This window comes from Ambystoma mexicanum, chromosome 1q (assembly GCF_040938575.1).
Source record: "Ambystoma mexicanum isolate Mex_15411 chromosome 1q, UKY_AmexF1_1, whole genome shotgun sequence".
Taxonomy (NCBI): domain Eukaryota; kingdom Metazoa; phylum Chordata; class Amphibia; order Caudata; family Ambystomatidae; genus Ambystoma; species Ambystoma mexicanum.
Window position 1 is genome coordinate 715,674,816 of NC_090922.1, and position 25,397 is coordinate 715,700,212.

Below are 25,397 nucleotides of genomic sequence, written 5' to 3' on the forward strand. Positions count from 1 at the left end.
TACTTACACTGGTCATCTCAAAAACATATCACTCTCTCTTCTCAGGCCTCCACATAAGTTGAACCAACACAAAATTGTTAACAACAAACATTACAATCTTTGTAACTCCATGTCGCTATTTCTGTTTAACGTCTCACACCCGGTTATAACAGTTCCAGGATGTAACATGATCTCATACTGTCCCACAGTCAATTACTCTCACTGGGAAGCTTCTCTAAACATTAAGCTTTGAGAGGAGGAAAAGGAAGTGGTACGGGATACATGTTGCTTACCATTCTTTCAAGGTAACCCAAAATGTACGGAAACTGGGGCCCAACCATCAACAGGTGGACCACCTAAACAGGGATTCTCCTCAGTATCTTTTAGTCCAGGAAACTAAAAACCAAACGAAATACAACTGAGGTATTTAGCCTCACTACCTTGGTACTGTTTCACCCACAATTTGTCATCTTCCCACTACATTTGTGGGCTCATATTAGCCAGATCTCCATTTGAGTCTTTCACAGCGCGGTTTCATTTGACGCCTCCTACTGGAGCTAATTGTGCCCTTTGAGATGCATCAAAAGTCATTTCTTGACAACTTCCGGCTGACGGTTTGTTGGCCTTCCTCAAGCCTAATGAAAACCTATAACAAGCGGCATGGCGGAGACAACCGGGGAAAGAAAATGACATCAAAAGATCTATTAGTACGTCGCACATCCCTGTCCAAGGTGAACAAAACTATCCGCCCAAACTGTTCATGGGGACGTAAACCTCTAAATCCGACATGAATACACATTTAGCTCGCTCGATTTTCGTATTACCTGTTCTATCTGCAGGGAATGCTATCAGCTACTTGTTCTCCCTTGAACCCAAGGCAAGTTACACATATCCACGGTGACTGCCACGGGCTTCAGATAGCTTCTCGGTCTTTCCCTCCTACTTGGGACACCACCGGAGAAACGGTATGCTCTCACTATAAATCGAGAGAAGGACAAGGATGTATTATTATATTCTACCATTAATAATGGTTACCTGAAACGATAACTCTGGAAAGTCTTACTGTGAGCAGTTTTATACACACGCGTAGCTGTCATACGGTGGGGAAATTGCCTCCTCGAGACGTCAGTGCATGTTACCCCATAGGCCACTTGTTTTAAACTTCCATCTCCCAGTAAACTCAATTCTTATTGGATCATATTGGGCTTGCTTTTCAAGGTTGACTGTACAAATGACAGTCCACTTTCTACTACATATGATATGTTCGTCATGGTCGCAAAGGGTGATAGTATATATTTCGGTGCATACCGAGACAAAATATTGTGATTGCAATTATGCCGATGTAGGCCCACTCCCCGACTTACACGTCAAAAATACAAGGAATAAGGCACACCCCAGCGGGGAATGAGACTAGGAGAACAGGCTGCAAGAGTTTAGTCATGTATATGAATTTGGCATCCAGAGAACTCTGCTGCCCGAGAGCGCTCTGGCAAACATTACAAATGTGGCAGCTTAAGAAGGTAAACATCGTCATAACTGACATCATCATTTAGGGGGCTACATGAACACAGGATTGGGTTAAACAGTCGATTACATATATCTTTGATGACGTTGTTCCCGCTGATTGGTTGTTCAGTTGGCGGGAGGGTGCGTACCACGAGGTCCAGTTGCCTGTGTCCGGGTGGATTGAGGGTCAGGTCACGATGAAGCAGAGCAGGCACTGACTAATCTAACATAACATATTGTTTCGAGCATGCACTAAATAACATTCACTAACACTCCTTTGAGCAAATCATTATACTCTATAAATTCTAGGTTTATGATAACACCATTATTCACTGGGGCTTGTGGGGTTTATCAGGACTCAGGGGTCTTGGTCTGGGTGGGATCATCGATCATGGGGCGGGTCTGAGCACATCAGAAGAACTAGGGGGCATGCTGACATTTGTTAGTTCTAAGGTGCAATATACTGTGACAGAGGTTGGCTTTTGTTAGTTGGGGCACACTGGGGTGGGCATCACATCAAGGTTACACACCTGGCACATCAAGAGAATACCTAGCAAGGCCATGGGGTTATATTGGCAGTAATTTTCCAACAGCGGGGGTAAGAGGGCACAGGCAGGTTTGTGGAGATGGATGGGCTGCAGGGCCTCGTTCGAGCCGGTTCACGCACAGGACAGTGATCTCAGAGGGAGGAAGGGTGAGGTGTTACATTTATATTGATCCAATTGCCTCCGGCTCAGGCGTGAGAATGGAGCTGCAAAGCTTTCAGGCTCTGGGGGAAAAGGTGGGGGCCTTTGAGCGCGCTGTGCGTGGCGCTGCAGAGGGGAGAGAAGTATTATCGCAGTGAGGCCTAGTCCAAAGATGGAGTTGGGGGTGCCTAAAAATGGATGCCAAGAGTCTCTGCAAAAGCCCCACCTGTGTCGTCGTCAGCACGGGTTATAGGTCAAAGGATCGACTGCAAAGGGTCTAATGACAAAAGGTTCGAATCAATAGTCTCGAAAACAAAAGGTTCGAACATTTTGTCATTCGACCCTTTGCAGTCGATCCTTTGACCTATAACCCGTGCTGACGACGACACAAGTGGGGCTTTTGCAGAGACACTTGACATCCATTTTTACCCCTGTTTTTGTGGTAAAAACCACTTTTTTACCTACACGGAAACCCAAAAATAAATATCTAAATAAAAAATAAAATTAGAACCTTTGGTTTTCGAACCTATTGACTCTCACCTTTTGCATTCAGGCCTTTTGTAATCGATCCTTTGACTGGACACCGTCAGCGTGAGGGCTGGTTATGCACACAGGAGCTAAGGAAGCGTCCCCCACAGTTGGTCAAGCAAGTGTTGCATTTTAAGATGAATGGGTGAGGGGGGGCCCGAATGGCCCGCCACTCCGACACATTCCCCCCTTTCGTTACATCTAAAGTAACAAATTACTTTTTGTTTTTACTCTCACTGCGATAATACTCTTCTTCAGCCAATGCTTCATCCCATGCAGGTGTGCCCTTTATTGGCATCCATGCCCTACATACACTTCCCAAACTGTGCCCCTTCCTGGCGTACTCATCAGGTGTACAGGTCATGTAGATTCCTCCATCCCCATCCAGGTCCACCCCCACTTCCCTATACCATTGCAGCTCCCTTGGCTCTTTGATTGTAGTATGATACAATTTATCTACCCTGTCCCCATGTTGACGGTGGACAGCCGTCATGCAGTATTTTGGGGGGTTTGGCTCTCTTGTTTGCTTTTGTGTATCTATCATGGTTGATACCGTTGATTGTCAGCCCATTGTTACCATCATCATTGCTGAATTAGGCATAGATTTTGCGCAAAATCGGATCCCTAATTGGCACACAGAGAAAAATAGTAAAATAAAAACGACGACTGGAATAAAAAATGTCATCATGATGCTGAAACAGGATGGTACCCAATCGAACATGTTTTCAAACCAGCTGCTTGGTTGTACTCCTCCTTCTTCCCGCATTTGTTTCCCCAGGCTGTGTATCGCTGAGATAACATGAGAGAGGGTCCCATTATCTGCGTCCTCAGACGGTCCGAAAGTACAGCACGCGCTCCCCATTTTTCGGCAAACACCACCGTCCATCGCTGTGAGAAGGTCTAGGACGTACCGGTTATGCATTGTCATTAGCCGCAAGGCACAGAGTTCTACCTTGATGACATTGAACCCCTCTTCAGTGTCGATGGCCAGTTGGATCAGCTCCCAGCGTACGATCTGTAACCATTTGGAGTTGGTTCGTGCTTGGAGCCCTGGCGTTAGAAGAGACGCAAAGAATGTCTCTGCTGAGTGGAAAAGCTTGTATTTTGCAGGAATCTCAGATAGAAGGTTGGAGGATTCTGTGGATATGTAGTTTGATGACCTCTTTCTGCGGGACATTCTGTCTTTCAGGTTATTTTCAGATATTATATCATATGGGTACGATTCTTTAGGTGCTGGTTGGGGCGCTGCCGACGTGCCAGCCGATTGCCCTGCTGCCGATATGCCAGCCGAATCTTTCCCCCCTTGGATGTTGCTTTCTGGGATCACCATAAGCGCAGAGTGCAGAGTTGACAGGTTACAAGTGCCCCTCCATGATGCCGGAAGGTGCAGGTAAGCTTGTTTACCGCACACCCAATACATGTCCATGAGCGCAGCTGTAGCTTTTTTTATGTCTGGGATAATGATGGTTTTGTTGCATTGTTTGTTGGTACCCATTGGCACTTTCCCATCTCCATGGAAGCAAAGTTAATTTTGTGTTTTGATGGGTTTTTCAAGAGCAGTAACCCATGTGAGTTTTGCAATATGTTGGGGCCAGACGGGGGTACACGTTTCCTTGACCCATTGGAAATTTTCTTCAGTGAGTCCCCTTAGTCCTTCAGCTTTGCACTTGATTCTCTCATCCTGCCTCTTATTTTCTGTGAATCTCGTTCCCGTTATGATGAAAAATGGCTCTTTGATGCATATCACTCCTTGGCGCCTGTTCGTGCACGTTTTCTCATTCTACAGCATTTCTACTGTAAGTGTGTGTTCCTGGAAGGTGCTCCGAATCCTACATAACTCGAGATGAATTAAACATTGGGCGTCTTGCAAGGGCACTTCCTGAGATATAAGTATTTTAGGTGTGCCTGATGCATGCGGTTTGAGGGAGCAAACATAGCAGCTCTCGTTAGTGGCTTGTTTTGTGGTTGCACTCATATCTGAATACCATTTATTAGACTGGTCAGGGTGGCAGGGGTCTTTTATTTCATCTAGTCCCAGCCCATGGTAAACATCATATCTTTTCCCTCCTGCCCCCCTTTTCCGTCATCTCCTCCCTCCCTTTTTATCATTAGTTATTTTTACTCTCTGGTAGTGTATGGGAAATACCCCAGACCATGCTGTGTTATTGGGTTCATTACCAGCTTCCCAGGCCTGTGGGTCTTGACTTTCTGGCTCATTAAGAGTAACAATGTTAAAGGGCATTATAGCGCTTTGTGAGGCAGGTTCTGTGGTTGCTTGTACATTAGTATCAGGTTCATTTTCCCAAAAATAATCCCCAACATACTGATTGGTCTCATTTACAGTTACTGGCAGTAGAAAGGGAGGCGCAGGATTTGTATGATTCTTATGCAGCGTGGTGAGATTTGTATTATCAGAGGGACTGTGTCTCCACATTGTTTTTACCCCGGCCCATATTAGTGTTGAGCCTTTTCGTATCAGGTTTACCCCATTCCGCTCTTCTTTTATGTCCTCTACAATAAAAGACACTGGGCCTCATTACGACCCAGGAGGTAAGAGGTTAACGGTGCCGTAAAAGGTGTCGGCGCCGTTAAACCCTTACTGCCTAATTACGAGGTCCCTTTGCGGGTCCTGACCTGAACGGCTGATTTTACCAGCCATTAAGGAAGGAACCCGCAAAGCGACTCTCGAGATAATTACGGTACCGCAATTTGCGGTACCGTAATTACCGCCTTCCCCATTCCCATTGAGCCCTATGGGGCAAAAATGGGAATGGATAAGGGCCAATGGTGAATGGGGAATTACCGCCCCGCCAACATTGGAATGGGGCGGTAATTCCGCCATTCACCATGGTGGAGTTGGTAAAATACCGGCGTCAACCATGGCACTAATAGCCCCATGGTTAACGCCAGGGTTGTAATGAGGCCCACTGTGTAATACCAGGCCCTAAAAAATAACATCACAGACAATAAAATAATTGAGTAGTTTATTCTGCACTCGTAACTGTACCACTTGTTATTCCTAATAACTACCCTATCACTAACTAAAATTGTGTCGTCCTCGGTGAGTGCAATCCTTTCTGCCATTATGTTACCAGAAGGGGCAATATAAATTGGTTAAGTAACATGCATAAAAAACATTTTCATTTTTACAGTTATTATTTTCCCCTACTCTGTTACTCTATTTACTATTTTTTCTTAGATGTGCACACCTCTACATTATTTTCATGTCTTATTTATCTTACACACGGTACTTTTGCTTACACCTTTTCTACTTCTTCTATCATCATGAAATATTTTTCTCATTTATTATTTGCTTAAACCATTTACCACAGAACCTTTTTTGGATGGAGAAGTTGGGCTAGGGAAATAGAGAGGTAGAGGGAGAGAGAGAGAGAAAGAGAGAGAGAGAGAGAGAGAGAGAGAGAGAGAGAGGGATAGAGAAAGAGAAGGGGGAGACAGTGTGTGAGGGAGACCGAGGGGGAGAGAAAGAAACACAGTGAGACAGTGAGATAGTGAGAGATATCAATCGATAAATACATAGCTTCATTTCGTTCCTGATTATCTTATGTCATTTTCGTTTGCTCTTTTAAAACTTTTCCCATACTTTTTCTTACCCACTTACAACTTCATTGCTGTTAGCTTGGTCAGTTTGAGGGATTGCACTATCACGTACCTTTCTCACATCTGACAAATGCACCCAGTACTTCAATCCCTTCACCTTCATTGCCGTGGGTGTGCAGTATATGACCTCATACGGGCCATGAAACCTTGGATAATTCCATCTCCTTACAAAACTCCAAACATACACGTTTTCACCTGGCATTAATTGACCTTTTGGGCTGTCATGTGCTGGCATGGCAGTATCTGTCGCAGCATTCTCTGTGAATGGTGGTGCAATTTGTCTTGCTATGCTACGCACTGCACAAGTTAAATTGGTAAGGTACTCCTTGAGCTCATCCCCCAGCACTGTGGCGGCTCTGTGAGCATCCGAAGCTCCTCTTATCGGGGATAGTGGTGTATGAATGCGCCTTCCCGTGACTATTTAATGGGGGCTTAAATGGTGGTCCTTGCTGGGTTGCGTTCTGAGTTGGAACAGTGCTAGTGGTAAGCAATATACCCAGTTCTTTTTTAATGTGTTGCACAGTTTGGAAAGTTTGCTTTTCAGTAGGCCGTTGATCTTCTCCACCATCCCGTTAGCCATCAGATGATTAATGGAACACAGTTTGTGCTTGACCCCCAGCAACGCCGTCACTTCTTTGAAGAGGTAATTCACAAAGTGTGTGCCATTGTCTGATCTTATCACATCACAAATGCCTCACCTTGAAAAGACCTCCCATACCAAAATCTTTGCGGCACACTTGGCGTCAGTGTGGGGGCATGGTCCAGCCTCAACCCACCTTGAAAATGGGCACACAATCACAATTAAGTACCTTGCTCCATTGCACCTTTCTCCCATGTCCGCGTAATCAATATGGAGCACTCTAAATGGTCCTATTGGTTGTGGCAGCGTTCCTCTTAATGTCCTCAGTGTCATTCCTGAACTGTATGTCTGACATGTAGTACACGCTATTGTGAATTTTGATAGCTGTTCTTGCAAGTTCGGGATGAACCAATGTTCCTGTATGTCTGTGGCAATGTGTTGTTTTGCCACATGTGTCGGGAAGTGCAACTGCTGAAATGCAATTTCTAGTAGTTCTACTGGCATCACTACTTTTCCTTTTAACTGTTGCCTCCATATTAAATCAGTCGCTGATTGTTTGCACCCTCTTTTAGCCCATAACTCCTTCTCTTCTGCGGGTGCATGCTTTTGAGTATCCATGAACGGCAGTAATTACATATGTCAAGACATTTTTGTATGTCTTTTACTGTTTTTGGTATGATCATGTGACGTATTGCTGCTGCCCTGTCTGGCAGAATTCTCTTACCATCTTTTGAAATCAATTGCCGTAGGTAGAGCACCTCTGCTAGGCAATATTGCAGCTTCCCTTTGTCCATCTTGTATCCTTTTGTGGCCAATAAATTCAGCAGTGCTATCGAATCGGCCCTGCACTTTTCCTCGCTATTGCTGCAGACGAGCAAATCGTCTACGTATTGCATTATTGTGCTCTCTACATCATTGTTGCCAAGATCTTCATGCAATATTCTGTTAAAAATGCTGGGGCTCTCACAATACCCTGGAGGTAATCTACAATATTCGTATCTGCTTTCCTCCAGTGTGAACGCTGTAAGGTACCGGGAGCTTGTGTTGAGTGGTATCGAGAAAAAAGCATTTTTCAAGTCCACCACTGTAAAACACATAGCATCTTTTGGTATTCTGCACAATATTGATGCTGGATTGGGGACTAATGGGAACTCTTTCTGTATCACGTCATTGAGTGGGCGTAGGTCTTGGATCATCCTCCAAGCCCCTCCTTTCACTTTTTTGATTGGGAAAATTGCTGTGTTACATGGTGAATTTGATGGCACTATTATCCCTTGTTCCAGTAATGCATTTATTGTTTATCGTATTCCTTCTTCTGCGTCCCTTGATATTGGGTACTGTTCTGGGGCCTGTTGTCCATATTTCTGGCAATAACTTCTCCATGTCTTTCTCAAATATAGTGGGTGGTATGTTAACACTGGCCATGAGGGGGTTGTGCACCTCTCTGTGTTGAATCATGATCTCGCATGGCACACTTATTTCCATTATTATCTCCCCATCACACTCATTATCAGTAAATAACTCTTCATCAGTTAATTGCGCAACAGTAGGTTTGGGTCTATACACAACACTGTCCTCCATTCGCATCCATGTGTGTCCAGTCATATCACCACAATACGCTTGCTTGGCACTTGTACCCACTCCAAATCAATGGATAAAGTTGTTCCCGTGAGAACATCTGTGTTTACAATTGGGCGGAAAACAAAATCTGAAGACACCTTCCATTCCTTTCTTGTTATTTCTGGCACCACTCTTGCCAGTACCCTGATGCCATAAATAAACATGTCCATATCGATGGCCATCCCTCTTACCGCAACTTCATTTGTCATGGTGCTAATCATCAATATTGCCTGCACGGGGCACAATCCTGGGGTGGAACAAACTGTTCCTCTCTCAGAAAAGGATATGGTCATGTTCAACTTGCTCAGGAGGTCTCTTCCTAACAAATTGATCGCCAGGTCTTCATGATACAATAGGGGAGCCCCAGAGAACCCCTGCGTCTCCAAATTTCTGCCTGAGAGCGGAAACCGGCCTTCCATGAGGCACGATTTATTAGCTCCTGAATCTACCATAAAGATTAACTGTTTGTGGCCTATCTCTGCCCCCACTAGTGGTTCCTCTTCTGCACCTAGGGTGGTGGATAGGACTGCACACGCAAGTGATTTCTGTGGGCTGTCCGAATCTGCATACGTCTCTGCACCTGGAACAAAGAATACATTGTCCCCCACCACTGCCACACCACAGAAAGGTGCCTGTCCACCGTTTGCAGATGTTGCAAAAATATCAGTGTTTGCGTTTGCCATGGTGTTTTGTCTTGCCATTAGCTGCGGCATACCTCTCTGCTGTGCATGTTGTTGTGGCGGCTGTCGCTGCTGCACTTGCGGTTCATTATAGCTTTGTTCCTGTTGTCCATTCCCTCCCATAGGTAACCCATAGGGACTGCCTGGGTGTGGGTGGCCGTATTGCTGTTAATTTCCCATGGGAGGTTGCCCTTGGTAATATCCCATAGGTCTCATTCTGCATTCCCGTGAGTAATGCCCCCACCTTCTGCAGTTCCAACATGATCCTTTTGGTCCCCACCTTGCCCCAGGCCCTCCAAACCCTCTATTTCCCATTCCTCCGAACCCCCCTCTTGGTCCTCTGTACCCACCTCGTCCTCTCGTAGGCCTTCCCTGCCATTGTGGCCCTCCGTACTGCTCCTCTCTGTCCCACTGCTCCTGCCTGTTTCCTGTCCATGTTGCTGCCATCCTTACTGGGCTGCTTCCTCCCCCTTCTTCTCCTTCCTCCTGTCTGGCTGTTGATGTTGTAGCATTCATGGCTGCGACATTCACTAATTTATTCTGCACCAATTTCGCTTCGTCTGCCAACCTTTGCTGCACTATCTCCTTCTCTCTTTCTTTGATCCTCCTACAGTGGTGTACAATTATACTTTGAATCTCTGGCCAGTCTTTGGCTTCTATCCCAGCTATTTTATCCAAGACCTTCTGTACCTCCATTGCGAGCCCTTTTTTTATTATGAAATAGAACAAGGCGGTGGATTGGTCCCATGTCATACCAGTTTCACTTCTCCACAGGTCTTGCACCCGGAGTATGAATTGCGTAGGCTCCTCCTCCTCTCCCATAGTGCATCGTGTCACTAAGTGTAAATCTGGAGTATCTGGAAATGTCCTTCGCAATGCATCCCATACTTGGGCCCTAACGTTGTTAAATGCTGACCCGTCATGGCGGTCACAATTCATAGTCACTCCTGGGAATCCCGCCTTTACCCAAACTGCGTCTTATTGATCTCCAACAGCCGACACTAACAAGCTCTTCACATCCCCTATAGCTAGAGGGACCGCTGCCGTGTGTTTTTCAAATGCCTGTATCCACTTCCCCACCCCACCCGAAAGTGGGGGGAGAAGTTTCAACAAATTGTTCTTGTCCATCTGTGCCCATGGTATGTAGTTGGGCCTCCCTGCCCCCTTGTGTATCAGAGGCATCTGTAATTTTGTTTTCCCCCCTCTCTTACTTAGTGTTCCCTTCTTAGTTTTACTTACCAGCATGTTTCGAACTCTCTGTCTCAACCTCCCTTGCCACCTGGGCGGTGACCTAGCATCCACCTGATCAAAGTGGAATGGCAGCGTTAGTCCTGCTGCTGCCGCTCCCTCTTCATATTCGTTTAAGTCACTCCATACTTCCTCTACCTCCTCTTCTGACTCCCTTTCTCATTGTCCCTCCCCTCACTGGCTGTCTGGGGCTGTTGGTCGTATTATCCTAATCGGTTTGCTGTTTAGGTGAAACAGGAACTCTCCAGACTGCCACTCTTGTTCTTGTCCCCTTGGAATTTGCACCGGTGGTGGCGGGGGGTGTGTAGACCCCCCCGCAACACTTGCCCCTGCAATGCATGTTTGGCATTCTCCTGCTTCTCTACTGTTGACCCTTCTGACTGAAGAAGTTGTCCCTTCACTGGAAATCATCCAGTTCCCTCAGTTAAATCACTTTCCCATCAACACTTACGACCAAGCAAATAATTACAATTAGCAAGTAAGAAAAACTGGACGCTGACTACTACCCCTGCATGGATCTTTATTTCTTCACTTTTGTCCTTGAGAAAGCAGTAGCCAAGCACAATCTCCAACAAGATCCTTCAGTCCTAGTAATCTTGCTTCAAAGCCAGATGCTGTGCAGACACAGCCACCATCTGTACTGTTATTTGGCCAGTTTTTAATTGAACTGTCTTTCACTTCATGGTGTGCTTTATGTTTCTGTAGTGAGTTGTTGCTTAAGATTGGCCCACTCACAGACTGCCCTTGCCTGGTGAAGGGGCTTGTTGTAGTGTTGAGTATGACTGTGTCACTCACTCAGTAAATTTGGGTATACAGTGTTTATAATCGAATCCTGTATATTGAATCCCCATGTGTCGATTTTTTTTTATCTTGAAAACCTTTATAGTGAATGTATTTAGGGTGGGGTAAAGGGTTACATTTTTTTGGTAAATGGCCGCGATGGGTTTTTAGGGGTGTGAAACCGGGGTTTAGGGGTTGACTCCCTAAAACATTTTTTTTTTTAATGTTTTCAATATAATGGTTTTGAAGATAAAAAATTCAGTATATGGGCATTCGTTATACATTACCTCGATATAAAGACATATAACCCTACATTTGCCTATTTAGCATGCCTTGTGGTGGTGCAATGTTAGTCAAAGGCGCAGTGTTGGGATTGCCTGAGGGAGTATTATGATTCTATATGGTGCTTCAGTTTTATCTTTGTGCAGTGGGTTTTAGTGCAGTGTTTCTTTTTTGTTAATCAGCTGACCGTGCACATGTCTTAATGCTGCTGCAATCACTTTGTGCCAATTTTGAACTTTTTTTTACATCATACCATTATGAGTGAAAAGAGGTATAGACCCAGGTTGACATAGTAATTGCAGGATAAGATCATGCGGATAGTTGAATGTGCCCAATCAGCACCACTTTCCCCACTACTGAAGAAGGATCAGCCAGTTACAAGCAAAGCTGCAGCAGGTGCCGGTATTGGGCCAAGTGTCAGAGTGTTGGATGCCACATGCATGCCTGGTTTGCAGACACAGTTCCCACTTGACTCTCAACTGACTGATGGATGTGTGGATGGCAGCATATACAAAATGTAGCAGGAAAGTAACTTACTCAACAGAGAGATCCAGGCCACCAAAAAAGCAGGTACCATGCACCACAAACCTCCATGAATCAGGTGTAGCAGATGACCAACAGCGCTCCTGGTGAACAGTGACTGACTTTCCCAAGTCAGGCACAATGTTCATAGGTGTGGTCTGAACTGCATCCACCACGACTGCCTGGCCAGACTTTGATTACTTCAGTTGATGATGTTCTACTCCCTCCTCTACTCCAGGGCCCTGCAATCCACCCACAACCTTCCAGGTTGCCTGCACAAAAATGTGAAGCTTTTTTTCGACCTGACAGAAAAGTTGCCACACAATTATTTGATTACATGACGTCTCTCTGCACAGAAATTTAGGGCACCATTAGTACGTTTTTGCCGCTTCCTGGTATAAGCATACTTCAGGGAATGCAGCCACATGCATTCACAAGTGAAATAATACAACAACAAAAATAATCTGTGCTCTTGCTGAAATGTAATGTAATCATTGTCACTCCCTAGGCCATTGCCTACCTGGTTTGTTGCTTGCCCTGGCCCTGTTACTGTTGCTTTTAAGCACTAGCTCTATCTACACTCTCGGACATAATATGAATTGGGAGGCACATGGAAATCCGCTTTTCAACTTCACGTTGATGGAACTCTAAAAAGACATCCGAATTTTTGAATGAAAGTAACGTCGAGGTGTAAATGTAATCATGATGCTGAATGGCCTGCCCTGAGCCGGGCCCCATAAGCACCAAGCAATATTGTCTGTGCAGAACAGAAACCGCTGAAAAGAAAACACCATTTTCATGCCATGCCATCTCCAGATGCGCACTCCAATGCACTTACTTTCAGGTGAGCGCAACAACTAATACGGATAAAAGGGGTCATTTCCAGTACTAAAGGCTATTGAGAGCTATTTCTCTCTTCTATCTAATTTTTGGGGAGAAAATAAAACAAAATTATTAACTCAATATACAAACAACTCCCACACAATGCAGACTATTGAACGAAAAAAGTCACGTTGGACATTAACAAAAATAATATTATTATTAATAATAATAATAATAATAATAATAATAATAATAAACAAAAATATATTAATATCAATACTAATAATAATAATAATAATAATAATAATAATATCTTAGGGAAAAAAAACGAAATTATGACTCTTTCATTGGCTCAGTGTTCCCTATCATATGCTCACATACACATGATGTCTATTTTTGGGTGTGACCATAAATGCATACAGTCAGCACGCTGAAAACTTATTGAAAGCTACACTCATTTTGATGTTGTAATTATTATCAATTCTCTAACTGGACTATTTACAAGTCATCCATGAAATTACTACGGCCCCTCCAAATACATTTCATTTGACTTGAAAAAAACGTTGCTTCAAGGAATGTAATATTAAATGAATAAATAACGTCTTCAAGGGCTATCATTATTCATTTGCAAACTCGAGTGAAAGAACCAGTTCTGGTGAAAGAACCTCCAAGACCTGAATGTGGCTGCAATTTGCCCAAGGAGCTATCCTTCAGGTTTAAAGGACTGTTTTTATTTGAATTTATTGTGGATTTTATTACTTGTTTTATGAGCTGTATTGTACTGAAGAGATATTGTAAAAGGTTGCTTTCTTAACCAAATGCAATTAAATAAAAATAAAATTAAAAAAAAGAATGTGTCTGACAAATGGCACCAAAATCCTTTTTAATGTATTAAAATAGTTTTGTGAGTTGGAAATACAGAGTTTCTAAATGTGGCTACCACCAATGCCTGTAACCTTATGTTAGAAGTGCAGAAACCTGATTATGTAGCCCTGAACACATGGATATAAATGTTGGCAAGCTGTACAACTTGAACATACACAAAAATAAATGGTACTCATTTTCATTAATAGCTCATGATGGAATCCGGCGAAATGACACTAAAACATTGCAACCTTAAATCGCTGAGTTCCTCGTGCGGCTTCTGCAGTCAGCTAAGACAGTGCACCTCTGCCTACATCCAGGGTCGGACTGTGCCATAAAACTGTCTAGGGCACCAATGAAAAAGTGGCCCACAGTTGCAAATGGCTATTCATTCCTTTTGTGACCGACTGTTTAAATAATACGAAGGGGGAGTGTTTTCGCAAAATGTGATGCATATTGTCCATTTTATAGAATAATTATCAGCAACATTGACCAAAATTACTAGCTGCATAGTGATGTTACTCATCAAACTGGCCCACATTGACCAAAAAAGTGGCCCACTTTGACCAAAAAACTGGCCCACACCAGCATTTTGCGTATTTGGTTTGGCCATGGCCCTATTGCCATATAGACCAGTCCAAGCTTGCCTACATCAGAGGAGGGTGAGAGCACAGCTCTGCAGACTGGTCCAGACCAGGAGGGGCCAATCGTACATCCCCTGGTTCTCATGGCAACTGGGACTGTGGCAGCAGACAGTCTCAAAAGCAGCCACAACAGGCCAGGAGCTCCCACATTCCCCCCACCTGAAAAATCCTCACACTCTGACCATCTGGCACCAACTTCCTCAGGTTATTTCCTGCTGCAAATAATTGTTCCAAAAAAAATAAGTAAGCATGCATATTCAAACAATAGCTTGTGTCTGGGAATAGCATACGTGTTATGCAAAGGGACTACAGTGAGTTGGAACTTGTTAATGTATTCCAAATTAGGACTTGTGGACAGTGTAGTAGTGTGTGTTGGCTCTAAGTGCACCTTATTTACAAAAGTGTGGGAACCCCCCAACCAAAAACAAGCATGGTTCAAATAACCTGGGATGTATCCCACTCAGGAATGTGTACGGTCCCTTGTTAGCTCACTGCACCCTTCACAGAGGAGAGATGTCAACAATGTGCATATCAGCCTGGTCCCAGCCAGGAAGTCCAGCACCAGAATGATAGGCAATTCTACTTTGAGCAAGAGTACCCTCAGAAACCCCAGACACGCGTTTCAGACTTGTTTGTTAGTACTCTTGTTCTCCAGGATTAATCAGAATCCTTTGAAATATTGGCACTCTATTATTATGGTCAAACTATTTTGTTCGACCAGAAACCTAGCCCCCCAACGAATGTGTTTGTTCTTTTTTCTGCTAGATCAGACGACATGCACTTTGGCTCTTTTGTCTCAGAGCCTTCTTTGTTTACCTGCATCACCCCCAAATGGTCCTACTGAATTGTGTGTGATTCAACTTTTCTTTAGTATGTACCTTTTTTCCCTTCTACTCTTATCACTGTCACTGCTACTTGTAGCCAGCAATTACTAACAAAAGGGCAAGAGTAGGCTGGTCTTACAACGAAGTCCTTTAAACTGATCTATATGTACATGTTAGTCATGTTAGCCAACCCAGATGAACTCTTGCCTCGGGGAAATAAGTGTACTTTATTCATAATATTTTGTCATGTAAAACTGAAATGAAAGCAGCAGGTAAGACGTGAATGCTCAGCATTCTGATGGGAACTTGGTTATGACCATATTTTAATTTAAGGCACCTAAGTTCTCTCTTGCGTTGACCCAATAATACACAAAGCACGTGATTCACAAAGCATCCCATTGTAATATGCTTTGTGAATCAGACCCAGAATGTACTATTGAAAAATGTAGATTATGGTCCTAGGAATCGAAGTAATTGCACAGTGCATTACGAAGAAAGTGGTGATGAAACACCTTTCTGCAAACTAGCCCTGTGTATCGCAGGAATGCAGTTGTTTTATATTGAGCCTGACAAAGCCTATAGCTATGCTTAAGTTTCAAGTTTGTTTATTTATACATATAGAAAAACAAATGCTTTGTATAACAATTGACAATTCATCATCACATATAGACACAAGTATAAAAATGTACCAGCACATGACTCACAATTCATATATGTACAATACAGTTCATCACAGAATCACTCAATACAGCGTAAAATCAGTACTATCTGTTTATAAAAAGCAGTCATAAAATATATCAAATTTAGGTCATCACCACGCAAAAATTGGAGCCATAGATCTTCTATTTCACTAGGATCATAGCAATTGTTGTAGGACTTCATGTGTTTATATCGGACAGCATGCAAACTATCACATAAAATTAATAAGTGATATAGTGTCTCTGTTATATTATTTACACATAGGCGGCACATACGCTTCGAGCAAGATAGACCCATTTGTGCTCCTTGAGTTTCAAGAGCCACTATTTTATTAAATTTGTGTAGGAGATATAATCGAACAGTTTGCGGACTTGGATACACATTAATATAGCCTGGTGTACATGTTCTGATAATGCGCTCTTGACAATAAAGACCACTATGCGATTTAGTGGCAAGGTTGGTTAGCTGTTGTTCATAACAAATTTCTTTAACACTCTTTTCAGCTTTAATTTTATACTCAAAATGCCGAGATTGCTATGTGTGGCCACTAAACCAATCCAATTGGAATGTAGTTTTTTTCAATGTGCCCATTATTCCAAATGAAGCAGGCCTGTCCAAACTCATTATAGCGGTGACATATGGTACAATTATGGTGTCAACATTCAGACGATTTAACTTTTCGAAGTTTAACACACAATGACTGATGAAGACATATGACATTCCTAGTAAATCGAATTCTAGATAGATATACTCCAAATTTATAGCGGTTGGTAAACGAAATAATTTACAAAGTAGGCGTGCTTCAAACCGTTCCACCAACTTAATGATATTGTGTCCCCAAATGATTATTGCATACAGTAATATGGCTCTAATTTTGGCTATATATATATTGTCAATACTGCGGATACTGAGTAACCACAGTTTCTGCCAATGAAAATGCTCAAGGCGTTGGTAGCAATGGTGCAACGACTTTGAATAGATGTCCATTGGGCATTCCAATTCAGACGGTCATCCACAATAACACCCAGATACTTATAGGATCTTACTTGTTCCACCTTTTTATTATTCAATTGCCACACATAGTTTTTTGGATTTCTTTTTTTTACTGAATACCATCACTTTACTCTTATCAATGTTGATAAGTAAACTATTCTCGGAGCAGTATTTATCAAGAGCGTCCAACATAAGCTGAAGTCCGGCAGGAGTATAATCCAGCAGGATTAAATCGTCCGCATATGCCCACCAACCGACAATTACATCGGAGATTTTCACAGGGTTCGCTTTGCTCAGGCTAAACGCCAATTGCATGTCTGCCAGGTATAAATTAAAAAGCACAGCAGCAACCATGCACCCCTGTTTTACTCCACTGGTTGTAGGCAGGGTTGCAGATAATTTGCCCTCAGCATTTAAACATATCCGCACTGTTGTATTGGTGTGCAGCATCATAAGCATGCGGAGAAGACCCAATGGGATTCCTCAATTGTGCAACTTTTGCCACAAACGGTTTCTCTGCACCATATCAAACGCCGCAAAAAATCAATGTATGCACAGTACACATCGAGATTGCGTCTATACCAGGCATGCTCGACTGCAGTGGACAATAACAGCAGGCCTGCACTGTGCCCAACCCTTTTCGAAATCCAATCTGGTTTGGTGGTAATATATTTTTTTCTGTTATCCATGCATTAAGTTCCTGCAAGAGGACATAGACAAAGATCTTGGATGATGTGTCAAGCATGACTAACATACGGTAATTATTGGGAGAGTCCTAGGCACCCTTTTTATGAACCGTAAGTACATGGCTAGATTACCAAGACTGGGGGATCAATTCGGATGCTCCAATCCGTGTGAACAGTAAATGAAGGGCAGTTGCCCAGAATTCAGGCTATTTTTTTATCAATAGATTACACATGCCATCAGGCCCTGCAGCTCTCGAGTTTTTTAACTTTATGATCATCTCAGTTATATCTAATATGGAAGCTTGGCAAACCCAATATTCTACTGGGATTTGCAGTTTGTTATCGTTGGTAACTGATCGACCCAGGGTACTGCTTAAATGACTACACCATTGTTCTTCTGTTATACAGTTGATAGTAAGGGGGCGTGGGTGAGAATGTTGAAGTAGTTGCATATAAAGACGGTATTACTAGTGCTTGCTTTTTCAGCAATTTGTTTCCATAATTTAACACCGCACTTCAATTTATGGTGTGACAACCATTTCCTTTAGTTTCTTTTAACAGTTTTAATTAGAGATGGGATAGTCAATGCGGATGTACAATGACCATGCTCAGCTAATATCATATGTATATCTTTACGCATCTTTCTTTTGGCGTCGCTGATGGCAGCGTCAAATCTCTCACAACGTTTGCTTGGAAGATTAGTGTATTCTACACTACCAATATATGACCGTCTTTGGGCAACCTTTTCACTTATTTTCAGCATCATTTCTGAAAAATTTGATAGCATAGCCTCTGCTTCATTCACACCACCAGAACCAGTTAGTATGAAATTTGGTAACAATTCTGACACAGTGACATCCGCGCGTGTGCTATTGCGTTCATGCCATCTAATTCGATTTCCATCTTCATTTAGGGACAATTGGCCATTTCCGTCATATTGAACAGCAGTTGTTGTTTGTCGTGGCATCTTTAATAACCTGGCACATGATCACTTTCATATTGAGTGACAGTGCTCATGTCCAATATGTAGGATATACCTTTCCGGTTTTATATTGCATAGTCAATTGTGGAGGCTGACCGACCCTCAATTCCAGTAAAGGCCATGTTGTGATCGCTGGGTGTCAATCTGTTCAATTTCACTATCCCGTGTGCTGCTAACATGGAGTGCTACTTGGCCCATTGCTTATTAGTTTTCACCATAGACGGCTCTATCGAGATAAATTCAGAGATACCTGCCGTGGTAAGAGGGAGATGACCGATTTTCCCATTAAAATCACCAACCAACCACAATGGGATTTCATAACTATATTTCCGTAGCAGTGCATCAACAGTTTTGACGTTTGCTGCAGTCATAACCATATTCGGAGGGTCATATCCATTTATTAACAGAATGTTGAGGGAAGCCAATGAGAGCATTGTGGACAAGATGTGCTCAGTTGACTGATTAAGTTTCACTATCCGCCATGTAGGGTACCCGGTTACAAGGAGGCCTCCTTTTGGGCGTCCCTTAATACCTTGGGTGGCGATCTGATGGACTGTACTCCGACCATCAATTTGTATTTCAGCCAGTAACCATGTTTCCTGCAATGCCACCACACTAAATATACTCATTTTACTCATCAGGCCATCGTTGTCAAACAGGTGGGTATGCCCTCTTGTGTTCCGAGATAAGAGCATATCCACCATGTCGCATCACTGAGGCTCGGCGAGGAAGTGAGTTTTAAATGCCATAGGCAACCACTGCCAATAACCGTCAGGAGGAGTATTGGGAAGATCTGCGCTATCCTTAACAACGGTTTCTCGTAGCATATTGGGATTATGCGAGTCCATTCTTAGAGGTAGATTGCAAGGAGGACTATTCGATATATTGGCAGGTATTACGATTTCATTCTTATTTAATGGAATTTAAACCCTTGAGATATTGTAGCCCAATCGCAGGAAGTCAGCCTCAAAGCCCATTACATGATTCAAGGATGCATCTGCTGAGAAAGAGATGTTTGTTATAAATTGGTTCTTCAGTACCGCCTGATCTTCTATTCGTATGTCATTAGAATTAATGACTCTCAGCGGTACAATAGACTTGAATATGCATAACACTGCTGAAGTAAGATATAGAATAAGATCAAGCTTCTATGGAGCATTCCCTTGACTTTCAAGTACTACACTTTGGTTTTCAGCCCCACAGTGGGCGGCGGACGTGGACGTTAATGACACGCCAGCCCGATCCTAGATTTGCTCGGGCCTCAGCAAGGGCTGGGGGGGTTACCGGCCATGTTCGCCCAAACAGTGGGGGTGAAAGCCATTCACACCCTAGGGTGGCCCCCCATAGAGGCTCCCTGTTGACTCCCCACCTTAAAAAAGGAAAAAGGTGGCACCACCTGCGGAAGGGCCTCGAGTGGCTGGAAACAGCGACTGAAATGTGTATTCTCGCTTGCTGTTCCAGCCACCTGATTGGCTGAGCACCTTTCCCCAGGTGCGAATGCTAAATGGTATCACTCTCTGCTGTAACTGGCAGTGACTTTTGAAGCTGTCACTCTATGGACAAATGGACATAGTACAATGTGTGTTATTGAAGGTGAGTCAGAAGAAAAAGCAAGTTGAAGAAAATCATGCCATACGGTAGGATACTGGTAATCAAAAATATGTTGAGCGAGAAGGCATCTTATGTTGATGCTGGGAAAATACACTGTGCAAGTACATGGGATATGTTGCACTGGAAGGCAGCTAGCCTCATAATTGTGCGAGAATGTAGGAGATGGCCGAAGATTGGACTTGGATGGAAACCTTATTGTTATTTCTATCTAGGGCCAGAATGCTTACCGTGGGCAAGATGCAAAGAGTATTAGAGTCTTCTGATATTTTGCATGTGGTTTATGAATGTCTATAGTAGCATTCTGCTCTTGATAATAATGCACAAAACATTGAGCAGGGAAGAGTAGTGAATGGCACCAAAAGGAAATCAGGGCTGGTGACATCATTACAGGGCCTGCAGGAGCGGCCTGTAGTTATGGTTAAGTTGATGAACCTATAGGAAGAGCACTTTGTGGGCGTCTTATAACTCCCCCCTGACCCCTGAACGAATCCTCACGGAACTTTGCAAAGATGGTGTATGGCCCGTCAGATTGATTCTGTGAAGTTTAGTGAGGTTTCATGAAGGGGGGCAAAGTTATATGGAGGGTCCCAACATTTGTGGTTTTTCCAATAGACGCAATGGACAAATAAATGTGCTCAAGTCTACAGCCCAAACCGATAGATGGATTTTCACCACATTTGCAGCAAGAGCAGCGACTCGGTCCCAAAAGTGTGCTTTTTTAAATATGGTGTAGATCCATCCAGTAGTTTCTTTTTTAAAACGATCAAAAATTAGGTAAAACTAAATGAGTGATATCTGGGTTCGGCACATGGACTCACTTCCCTGTTTGGACAGTGGTTGAGCATCCGATTGGTCTAGAGGGTGACGTGAGATCCACAAACATCGGACACGCCCACTGATTGTTCAACACAAAATGTGAGGTGCATCAGATTTATGGAAACAACCGCCATGTTGGATTTGCGAACAGCACCCATTGTCTGCGAACATCACAGTGAAAACAAAAACATAACATTGCACTTGTCAAACGAATGAAATGATCTCTGGGTAGCTGAGGGGTGATGTGGATGGGATGAGATATGGCCTTAAAAAGCAAAAAAAAGGGTGTTTTTCTTCTATGATGTACACAAACAGTCTGGGTCAGTCCAGTGATGTTCGCAAACATATTAAATGTTCGGGGGGCATCTATGTTTATTTGTGCATTACAGGGTTAGTAAAAAGCAGTTTTTGGATGGCTTATAACTTTGGTGCCATGACATTTTGGAATTTCATTCTAAAACTGATTCTGAATGGCACTGAAAAGCGTGGTGCTGTTTTGTCAAGAGGGAACACAATTAGAGGGGGCATCCCAACATATTGTAAAGGCTTATAAATTTGGTGCCATTTGACAAATCTGCACAGAGATTTGCAAAAAGATTTTAGATCTAGATATAAATGTGTTTGCAAAGTTTGGTGGGATTTTGACAAGAGGGGGCAAAATTAGAGGGGGGGTCTCAATATTTTTAGATGGCTTATCACTTTGTTGCAGTTTGTCAAATCTGGACAAAAGTTTTCAGCAGGTTTAGAGACCCAACCTTGAACTTTTTTGCAAAATTATATGAATATTGTGTTTACGTAAATTTTGAGACTTTTGAAAAAATAAAACATGGGCGGATGTGCAGCAAATCTATGTAAGCAGCATTGGAAAGGAACTGAAAGCATGATTTTGCAAATGTGTCCGTGTTTTGTTTTTTGAAAAGTTTCATAATGTAGGTACCAAAAATAGTAATATACCTTTGGTGCCTGAGGTATAGACTGTGACATTGGGCAGTGGCCAGATTGTCAGGGTCATGGCCATGAGCCCGACAATCTAGCTACAGGCCATGATCACGAGGGACTAGCAATGGGGTTAAAGTGGGCATGGCCACCAGGGACTGGCTATGTGGTAAAGTTTTTGGATATAGGAATAGGTTTCAATGGAGAAAAAAAACAATCTTTTTGTGGCTACAGGTTGAAATACTGGATGGGATCTCAGCTAATATGCATGAAGCGGGTCAGTAAGACCTTCAAAGCATGGCTTTGCATATATGTCCTGTATTTCGTTTTTTTTGAAAGTGTGAAAATGTAAGTACTCAAAACAGTGATATAACATTAGTGTATGGGCAATGGACCTGGCCATCAGTAAGTAGAAATATGTAGTCTAATGTGCTTATTGGGGCATGCAGCATGGTCAGAGTGGCGGATTTGAAGGTAAAGAATATTCTGTTTGTGTTTACAGCGTGAATTGGTGGACTAGATTACAACAAACTTGATTGACAAGCATTAGCAAGGACCTGAAAGCATGTTTTTGGAAATATGTGGTGTTTTATTTTCCAAAGTGTAAGAATGCAAGTAGAAAAAATTAGTGATATACATTTGGTGTCTGGGTAGTGGGCCTGGCCCTTGGCAAACACAAATGTGTACTCTGATTTGTTTATTGGCGAATGTTGCATGGCCAAAGCCCATGCCCCATGGAGTTGGAGAATGGAGATGGCTGCAAGTCATGAGCAGTGTCCATTGTTTTCATTATTATGGTATAGCAGACACTGATCTAGGATGCATGGTAGGTGTAGTGAATGATAGTGGTGGTTTGGCTTGGCTGTGGCAATAATAATAAATAATTTGGCATTTATATAGCGCTACAAACCCTCAGGTATCTGAGCGCTGCTTATTATTACCCACGGTGTGTGGTGCTCATTTATCGACCTCGGAAGGATGAAAGGCTGAGTTTGGCCCTGCCGGGATTCGAACCTGCGTTAGCAAGCTCTGCACCGATGTCAAAGCGAGCACTCTGCTCGCTGTGCCACTTGACCGGCTGAAATATGTGGAGCCTTATGCTGTAGGCATTTGAACAATGATTTCCATCCCCAGCATGCACTGCTGATAACAACAGACATAAGAATGTGTTGCCAAAATATGTTTATTTAAGGAGCTTTATAGTTTTTTTTCATATATGTGAAAAGAGGAATTATTAATAACTTATATACAGTGATGTAACACCATGAAACATTTCACTTATACAAATCTATTAAATTGACAAAACAACTTTGTTAAAGGGATGGTATGGTTAAGATGCATCCCACCCTTGTGTCTCCTCTGCTCCAGTAGTTACCCAGTGGCGTCCTCCCTTGGCATACATTGGTAATTCCCTCCTGGGTTCTTATGACCACTTGCTCATCCGTACTGCCCGTTGTTGCAAATAATATGTTTCTTAAAGGAGCTTTGTAGTTCTTTGATATATGTGAAAAGAGGAATTATTAATAACCTATTCACAGTGATGTAACACCATGAAAAATGTTTACTTAAAAAATATATTTAAATGACAGAAACAAGTTTGTTGAAGGGATGGTATGGTTAAGATGCACCCCACCCTTGGGACTCCTCTGCTCCAGTATTCCAGTGGTGACCCACCTTGGCATGCCTTGGCATTTCCCTGTTGGGTTCTCATGAGCACTTGTCCTTTTGTACTGCCCCTTCCATGTATACACTTCTCTCACTGCATAATGCATATGTGCATTTATAGGATCATTGGATACAACCTTTAGAGATAAGTAAGGGAAATGTACATGGGAAAAATGTGTAAAAGATTGTTACGTGGCAGTTGGTATGTGAAAGCTTCATATGGTCATAGAGTTTTCTCTTCACCTTCTGCATGCCGCCATGGAAAGGGAAGAGGGGCTCTGTACAGAGCTCCGCCTTCCCTCTCCATGGTGGCCATCTTGGAAAAGGATTTTCCTTCCTAGAGCAGGACGGTGTGTGCATCCCACTGTAGGAAGGAACATCCTTTTTTTTAGCACACTGGGTTACCTCTTTGGCAACACAGGGTTCTAAAACTCTTCATCTACCCCTCACCCGCTGCTAACAGGGGCTGGAATGGAGGACAACAGTCCAGAGTCCTCATTATCCACCCTTGGTTCGAATGGGCTAATAACTTGGGCTGCCAGGACTTTATCCCTCGTTCTAGTCTGTAGAATGGGGGATGAACACCACAGTATTCCCATTAGCATAACACAAAATGCTAATGGAAATGTTGGATAATCTGGTTGAGTCTATGTACTTTACTGAGAAATATAAAGTAGATGGAGTCTATAAGATTATTTTAAGTTCAATTTTTTTTTTACTGTGAATGGTGGTTCCTAAAAGGAATCTTTTTTCTAGAGTTACTTACTACCCATACATTCTTTATGTATCCTATGGTCTATCTTCAGTAGTAAGTCAAGAGTAAGCCAGGGTTTCTATCAGTTATTTCTCAGTGAGATAGCCCATTAATTTAGTCGTGACAGTTTTGAAAACCAAATTAAACTGGGTTGCAAACGTAGCTGGCATTTTGGATGGTACATATTCCAAATGTTAAAGAGTGTACTTATGATGTGCTGAAACATTAGCCCTCATTACGAGGTTGGTGGTAGTCATGGCGCTATTTGCGCCATGACTACCGCCAATAAAGGTACTGTGTCCGGTTTGGTGAGATGGGGACTTACCGGTCCAGTCCGACCTTGGCAGGACCGGTAAGTCCTGATTCACCAAACCATTCCCATTCCCATTTGAGCTCCCATAGGGCTCAATGGGAATGGGGAGGGTGCAAATAATGGGCCGGCGTATGCCAAGCCCGTTATTTGCGCCCAGGTCCCTTAATGGGTCCCGTCCTTAACACCAGGTCAGACCTGGCATTAAGGAAGCAACCTGCTAAGGGACCTCCTAGTAGAGAAAGGGATCACCGGCACCGGTCTCCTTACCGGTGCCCGGTATCCCTTACCGCCCCACTCGGAATGAGGGCCATTGTATTAAAAAGATGATGAATCTCAAATGTGCAAGCTAAAGAGAGTAAATTATCTGACGCCAAACACCAGGATAGTAGCTTATACACAATAATTGAGCCTCATTCTGACTGTGCCGGTCTGGTAACAACACTGCCGGTAAGCCTACTGGCACCATTGTTACCAGACCGGCACAGCACGATTCTGTGGGCGGGTGCTGGAAAGTATAAAGTGGTAAGGTGTAAAGTGTACGGGTAAAGGGTAAGGAGTCAATAATAACGGTGCCGATGCTTCCGTGGTCCCCATTCTCACTGAGTCCTATGGGACTCAAATGGGAATGGGTATTTACACTTTACAGGTGCCTGACTTTCCGGAACGCTCGGGTTGTAATCCCCCAATGTTACCGGCAAACCACGCGCTGGTAAATCTAGCACCGGCAGGGTTACCGCCAGATTTGTTATGAGGCCC